Source organism: Necator americanus, chromosome II, assembly GCF_031761385.1.
Source record: "Necator americanus strain Aroian chromosome II, whole genome shotgun sequence".
Taxonomy (NCBI): domain Eukaryota; kingdom Metazoa; phylum Nematoda; class Chromadorea; order Rhabditida; family Ancylostomatidae; genus Necator; species Necator americanus.
In genome coordinates this window covers 9,090,747-9,099,503 of record NC_087372.1, presented here as the reverse complement: position 1 = coordinate 9,099,503, position 8,757 = coordinate 9,090,747, and positions in this window count along the sequence as shown.

Genomic DNA, 8,757 nt, shown 5'->3' with positions numbered 1-8,757 from the left:
GAGAGGGAGAGAGTGAAGCAAAGAGAGAGGGATAGAGAAAAAAAAGAAGATGTGAAGACCAGCATTCTAGCAGCGGTACTTTACTTGCACCGGTACATCAGAGAAACAGTATTCGCGCACATGTGACTCGGAGGCGGAGTCTAAAGTAGAGGAGAGGTGAGCATTTTGCAGCGGCGGTGTCGCGGTCGCGCGGATGAACCGGCGTATGCTCTCCGTTGCAAGACAACATGTCCTGCACAAGTGAAGAAAAAAATGGAAATAATGGTTAAAGACCACGTGAGATCATTAACTCGTCACTACTGACCCAAATAAGTAACAGGTTCACATAAACTACACAATCGAAATGCAGCTGCTTTCACGACAAAGTATTAAAAGGGAAAGAAAAACAAATAAGGAGCAGGACGAAAAAAAAAGAGATGAAAAGAGGAAAAACTCATCATTCTCCTTGCGGCAACTACTGAATAACTTCTACTTGATTGTTTAGTTCTTCTGTCGCCTACCGCGCAGCAAAAAGTGTTGAAGTTTTTCAGTCCGAGAGTTCATGTATCCTCCAAAGAACACTCAAGACACCTATCCTTTCCCCAGTGGCTCCACATTTTGGGATCCGAAAAAACAGCGCATCTAATTTTTTTTTCTCGAAATTTGACCTGTTTTTTCACATTGATGGATCCCTCGTTAAATATGAGCTAGAGGAATGGCTGCTTATCTGTGATAAAAAAATATTTTTTGTTATTATATTATAGATTTTGTCGAGCAACACTAGTAAAACGTACCGATTTCAGAAATGCTGCCGATTCCCATAGATACAATGAATTATAGCGAATGTTTCCATTGCTCTGGGCGTTAATGTCAGCGTGCGATAAATTCAAGAACCAAAAAGCATCTCGTACAAATAACAGCATCCGTAAAAACAAAAGAAAAAATTATTTAGTGGTAATACAACTGTATAAAAAGAAAGGCTTGTTTCTATTTTGTTAGTATTTCTGAAAATTGTCGTATGAGCAATTATTTGAGAAACATACGTATTTGCTAAATTTTTATATTTTATCGATTTCTGTACGTCTATGTTGGAGTATTATTATAATTCAAAGCATCATTGAAGCTCTCTTTTTCTTATCTGAAAAACCAGAGTGTACCATTCAAGAAGATTTAAATTAGCTGAGAATTTATAGTGAATTCACCTAGAAATTTCGATCCTCACTCTTGGATTACGGTAGTCTCGTGACAAAACGGAGTTGCACTAGAAACAGCTCAAAATTAAAGGCATTTTACCCGCAGTCGTATTAAAACGTTCCACGGACGGGTATGATTTACAGCGGTTCTATGATTAGTGGTTATATCCATGAAGAAGATTGCATGCTAAGAGTTGTACACAGCTGTGATCATCAAATTCACGTTACGTGGAAAAGGAAAAGAGACAACGACAGGTTACCTTGAAATTGAAACCAATTACACGTCTAAATATGATTATTGGGAAGAAATACTGAGACTACGGTATCACAATGTTTTACGATATTAGTGCAAATTCGGGAAAAGTGTCTATTGTCTACACAACTTTGTAATATTTCGATTTTAACAAATTTTGAGTGAAATAAAACGAAATTTAGACGGCGAGCTAGAATTTTTCAGACTATGTGCAGTTAGTAGCGAGGTCTTCGATTTAGTCCTATTTTTCAAGAGAAATTTTCTCTTTATCGTAGAAATGTGCTAAAAACTTGAGCATAGACATTGAAGGGAGAATATGAGATTTTAGCCGTTAAAATAGATGGATAGATAAACAAAAGGTGTGGTGTCAGCAAAAAAATAAAATAAACAGAAATAAATTTTGAATAATGATGAATTTCCCCAATCTTCAGTCGCAATTTCCTTCTTTGTTTGTTGCAGCTTTAGCATAAATTCTTTCAACTATGTTCATTTTTAAGAAAAGAAAAAGGGAAAAGTCGGTTTCTAGTGTGAACAGCTCATGATCTACTCAATGACGCAGCCTCTACCATGAAATTCAAAAGTGTTTTCGCATGTCTACTACTGGATTTGATTTAATTGGCACACGAACGTATCCACAAACATTGCCATGGCTAAACAATTAAGGAATTTTCACAAAACTCCCATTATTTATGTTTGTAATCAAGGCAGAGATTGCTGCGAATTGTAAAAATCACAAAAATAATTCTTCTAATCAGTCAGCCTGAGAAAGCTGTGCAACAAAAAAAAATCAACGCAAGACGCGCTATGCGGGCCAAAGTGATTACCGCAATGGAAGAGCGTGAACGCTGAAGAACAAACAAAAGTTTATAAATCCATTCAAGCGAGGATTCGATTCCCATCCAAAGATAGTCAGAAAATGAAGAGCTGGACCTATTTCCATAAACAATTCGTCGTTGCGCTATCTTTTTCGTCTTATTTTCACCATGAAAATAAGAGGAAGAAGATATTATCTAAGCGAGATAAAATTTAGGGAGATTTTTCACTTTACAACATAAAGTTCGCTCAATAATGAAGAAGTTTATTATAGCGTAACTTTTTTGAGTTTTTTGTATATATTTATATTATTGCTCTGGATATTTTCCTGGCATTGTGTGAATTTGAAAATTAGTAAAGCACATAAAAAAACTAATGATTTCTGATGCAGAGAAAAAGTCAAAGTAAATTTTTTGACTTTACAAATGAACATCGCCGATATGGCATCAAGTAGGGTTCTTTACATCATAAAACACACATATTCCAATTTTACGTATATTGTAATGTGATTTTTTTAAAAGTTTTTTTTTTAATGTGTCCACACACGCGTATTCTATTATCTCAGAAAAGTTCATTATTATGTCTCGTCAGTTTTTTTTTAGCCTATCAGTTCTAATAGTTTATTAGTTACAGAAATAGTTGCAGAATTAACCACAAATAACGCTAATAATATGTATATGAATGGGTCTTTACGTACAAATCTAATTGTTACTTCCAGAACACTGCCAAAGTCCACACTCTCATTCACACAGTGCCTGGGGGCTTTAATGGAACCTTTGGCTACAAACGTCCGTCTCGTAACGTTGAAGTTTCGTTCGGTGTCCAGTGAACTCTAGGTATCTGTATCTGTAGCGCCGTCTGCTGTAGTGCGAAAAACACACATCAAAAGACGTCCAATCAACGGTCCCGAAAACAACACCGCATGCGGTGATGCTGATGAGAAAAAAGAGCGGCTGTGAGATAGCTGTGATGAATTACTACAATAAGTTGGCGAAGGGATCTGGCTCAAGAAGCGCCTACCAGAGATGTCAAACTCTGCCGTAGAAGTGCTAGCGCATTTGTATTTGGATAAGGACGCTTCTTATAGTGAACTCAACACCCTGATGTTCAAGATACCCAACCGGCAGAGGGTTATTGCGGAATTGATGTTACCGCGGAGATGGATCTTATCGTGTCGGAATCACCATACGATATGCATAGAAAATGGTATCATCCCGGACGTGGACGTGGAAATACTTACAGCTCCTCCCCCATCTGGGACTTGTGAAATGACGAAGATCACCCGTTCGATATGAATTGACAAAAGGATACATGACTCGTGGAAATACACCTCCAACGAAGTCAACTTGCGAGTCTACCTATCCGCAATTTGCATTGTCTGATGTATGGATCGGAGGATTGGAAAGTGCCGTCGGCCGTGATGAAGAAGGAGAGAAAGCTGTTCAGGCTACATTTACCCAATTGTGATAAAATTACAAAAAATATTTGGCGCACAGACCATAGAATCAGCAAAGAGCAGAAGTTTTATGAAAAGATATTCCCTTGTTTATGAGAAAGATTCCTTTCAAGTCCAAAAATAAATAATAATAATAATAAATAATAATAATAAAAGCAGTACAAAATAAAACTGAACGTTGGATGAACTTCAAAAAGATTCCGTTAAAATACGGTTTTCAGAAGCACGTGATTTGTTTTTTTTTAAATGATTTCCCATGTGGCAGTTTGACGTAGCTGTTAATAAGAAATGATGACGACAACAACGATGATCTTTGATAATTTAACAATTCAGGAATTACTCGACCGAATGTAAAAGAGCGACTAGCTTTGGAACCATCTATGTTGACTCCTAAGGTAATACCATGAAGACGAAGATATATCAAGAAGTTGTAGGGACTTCTCCAGGAAAAGATAAGGTCGGGGTGCGTTAGGTAAGGGAACTTTTTTCAGGCAAGGAATGCACATAGTAATGAAAGTTATTTTTAAAACGTTATGAACCATTCGGAAGAAAATTTCTCACTCTACAAATCAAGTAACATTCTGATTTTTTAGTTTTATTATTTGCCTTTTTTCAGATGAAGTGAAGCGTTAAATGAACTGAGTCGAAGATTTTCAGGACATTGGTTACTATTCGCATTTAATCGGGATAATAAGAATGTGAAGCTGAGATTGGTGCTGTGTACGGAGGAAAAGAATGTAATGCCTAAGAACACTCTTGTGTCTATCTTCAGGAATTAATATTGGGATTTTTGAACTCGAGAACGGATCACACACAGGTGAACCGTATTGTCGAAAAAAATTGAAAACAAAAAACATCTAACTGGAATTAAAAAAAAACGGAAACAGGGAAGAGTCATTCTAAACCGCCTTTTTTACAGAGACACTGCTGCAAATTAGTTGGTAGTACACTGTGAATATTCTTTCCATCGCTCCCATCAACTTCCTCCCATCGCTCAGTTTTTCAATCCTCCTTATTGCTTTTTGTTTTCTCACGTTTTTCAAGTTTTTTTTTAATTTCTAGACCTCCTAATCACTTTTTGTACAAATACGAATCCAACAATCAGTACCAACAACTTTATTTTCTCGATTAAATATAAAAAAGATTTTTTGTCGAAATGTTCTCTTCTGCTCAACTGACATTCCACTTTAATGACCTTCAAATTTTCGATTGTTCGGCGTTTTAAAAATCGGGAAAACGGCATACGAAACTTCCTTTGTTGCACAAACTTTTCCCACGAGGCACCTAACGACGTGCTCGAAATGGCAATGATCAGGGAATACAGGAAATAGTAGACCTAAAAAAAATAGGAATATCCCTTTTTTTCTATTTCATTTTACGCGTACTTTTGAGAAAAAAACGATCACCACTTATTCCTCCACCCAATAGTTCACGAGTATAGAAGCGATCACAGGCAGTTCCCCTTAATTATTCGGAAAAACGGCATACGAAACTTCCTTTGTTGCACAAACTTTTCCCACGAGCATCTAACGACGTGCCCGAAATGGCAATGATCAGGGAATACAGGAAATGGTAGACCTAAAAAAAATAAGAATATCCCTTTTTCTTGTGTGAGAAATGCTGCGTATTAGAGCGCCAACGTTTAGCATTTCTGGACTTTTAAGCTGATTTCGACTCTCCTCAGCGAGGCTCTCTTGGAAACGCGCCCCTGGAGTATAAAGAAAGTTCGTTGGTTGATGAAATGAATCAAGAAACAGCTGCTGCAGTTCGAACACCAGCCGGATGTACAAAACCGTTTGAGGTGGTAACTGGGGTAAGACAAGGGGCAGTGGCAGGACCCTTCCCTTTCAATTTTCCCATCGACGAGATCATTCGAAGGACAGTAGATCAGTGTCCTGGCAACATCGTCTTAGCACCATCAGGGTGCCCTGGACCGATGTCGGGTACGTCGACGATGCTGTTATATTCGCGACAGGCAGGGCGAAACTTCAACACGCTGTATCGAAGCTAGCTGCGGCCTATGCACTACGTTTACGCCCTGATAAATGCAAGAAGATGTGAATCTTTGTGTCCTCGAACGGGAATAACGGTGGACGGACAACCGATCGAACTCGTCGATGAGTTCTGTTACTTGGACTGTGCGCTGAAGAACAATGGTAGGAGAAAGATATCAAAAAATATGCGCTGTGTCCATTTCTGCATTTAACTCATTAACGAAATGCCTGTGATCGACTCCCACCACTATCGAAGTTAAGTTGCAAGTCTACCTATCCGCAATTTGCCCATCATGATGATCGTAGACTTGGGCAACATCCTCTACGGTGAAGAGAGGTTCGATTGCACGGGAAGAAGAAAACTGCTTAGATGGTTGGTTGGCTACTTTTGGATTAAGATATGGCACAATGAAGACCTTTACGTGGAAATTGATATAGTGTATCGGCGGACGACACGTGGAAAATATCAACATCTTGCACCGCCATCTAAAATGGCTATAGAAAATTGTCCTCGCTTCTTTGATCATACATTAAGGAGAACAGCAGATTGCCTTGTTCATTGAGTTCTGAGAAGTTTGTCAGGTTCGAGCTGGAAGAGGCTACCTGGCTAAAAACTGAACTTCTGGACTGAGGTGGTGAAAGAGGGCCTGAGAACACTCGGCGTGGATAGGCAGTCCAGACGAGACGTAAGGTTTCGCAGGATATGGAATAGCGACGATTGGATTGATCTTGTGCAAACTCTAGCAGAATATCGAAAAGGTTGGGCAGAGCTCTATTTAAGAAAGGCACCCCTCAGCAAAGATGCGGGTAATCGCGTCAGCTGATGACATCAGCCCACCGATTAAGTCAAGTAAGTCAAACGTTGTACCAATTTATTCTATAGCAGCCTGAACGTCCGTGGTAAAACAGAATTTTCAGATTTTTATGATACTCAACTTGCGCGCCTTTCTAGGTCAATGAAAATTTAAAGCAGGGACTCTTTTGCATAGTTCTGCAGCAGAATTAGGCCTGTTCTTCTTGCTGACAACGGCTATTCTCGCTCGTTTTTAGAAACATTTTAGCATTAACAATGTTTAAATTTCTCTTGATTGGGAACTTGATTGGGAAGTTCTACCTACATCCTACTTACTCTCCTGACTTGGCTCCTGACTACCATTTGTTTCCGACACTAAAGGTGCATCTACGAGCGAGAAGATTCGATGATCAGAAAGACCTGGATAGTAACATCTCGCATCATTTCGACTCGTGGCAGCCAGAGTTCTGAACTTCTGGAATTGATAGTTTAGTGAAGCGTTGAACATGCGTAACTTGTCGTGATAGCCATTATTTTGCTGATTGATATCTATGAACAATAAAGTTACAATTGTTAAAAAAAAGTGTGAAATTTGGTGCAAGACTTATGGGCTAACCTAATAATAATATAATAGTCCTAAGAAACATTGTAGCAGCATTCTGTTTTCTTCACGTGGAAGATGGAGGAGTGACCCTTGCCGTTGTCGTTTGGTTGAAAATTTGAATGGTTTTTCAAGAGTTTTTCGAAAGCACCTTTGTTTGATAGGTCAATTTCTTTTGAAAAAACATGTCCACCTGATATTTGGAGAAATCTTCGTTAAATTGTAAAAAATAAACAAATAGAATAAAAACATAGATAAGCAGTAGAATCGCATGAAAAGTTGTCCTCTTTGCTGCTTCAAGACTGATTCTTGGTACGGAAGAAATGAAAATAATTCATAGGACTGGAACCGTTGCCTTAAGCGATGTTTCAACGCATGCCATTTGTCAACGATTAACGAGCTTCTAAAAATCACCATAAGTAGTATAAAACATCAAAATTGTAATGTAAGCTGTTGAGCTGGGAAACCACGGGAAAAGCTTTGAATTGTAGCTTCAAGGGATACCAAGCTGTTCGCAGTAGTATGTACTTAACCTAACTACTTACTGTAACTATCATTTTACTTTTCCAACAGAATATTCACGTCAAAAATTATATACCCTAAGAACGCACTTATCCTCGGCTCGGTCTTGTCAATGCGTAATGTTTAATAAGCAGTAGGTAATTGTTTCAGAAAGTGTTTGAAAACAGTGCATAAAGCATGTCCAAGAGGTATGAAACTAGTACTCATCGGTGTTTTGTGATAATTCCAATTTAATTGTGATAAATTTTGCTTCAGTATTTCTAAGATAACGTCGTTTTCAGTATTTCTAGTCTAGTATATGTCTAGTATATCGTCGCTGCGGAAACGGCAGACTCTGCTTACCTACCGCCGGTTGTACACTGCATCGCAAACTTGCTGAAACGGATTTTGGCCCGTCGAGGATCACGGAACTATTCACAATGCTCAAGGAGGCAGTATACAGGAGACTAAAATGTTTCAGATGCATACTTTCTTCATAATCTGAGTGAGAACTTGTTTTGCTTCTGGTATTGCTACAAAATTGATGTCATGTTACACAACAATACCTTTCCTAATAAGTAACGGGGATGAAGAAAATTGATATTCTGTGAGTTCCGAGTTATTGTAGTCTAAGTTGCTTACGTGTGAAACATACGAATAATATTTGAGAGAACTGAATAAATATCGAGCGGAACAGCAAAAATCTGGTGGTATGGATGAGAAATAGATCTCTAGGAATTTTTCGCTCCGTATTACCTTGTAAGTGGTGCAGTTCTCTGCGTGCGTGAAGCCAGGAGACCATCTAGGTTTTTTTCTGTGTCTCCGTGAACGTTTCTGAATGAATGAAGCATAGTACGTCGCCATATTCGCCGTTGTTCTTTTCCTATTCGTGATACAACATTTTTCCATCATCTCTTCGTTGTTGGTCCTTCGTTGTCGTTAGTCCTTTGCGTTCGATATCGTCACCTCTCCAGCACCTCTAAGAAACGATTGCATTTCTGTCTCAAAACACTTCGGTAACACTTCGACTTCGATTAAAAGTAATAACAATGGTAAGCGTCGAAGACGCGGCTTTTTTCTCTCATTCCTCTCCCTAGATTCAAAACTGAAACATGATCAAGCGAAATGAAAAAAGACCACTCAAAAATTTTTGTACAATCGAATTAGGGTCTTT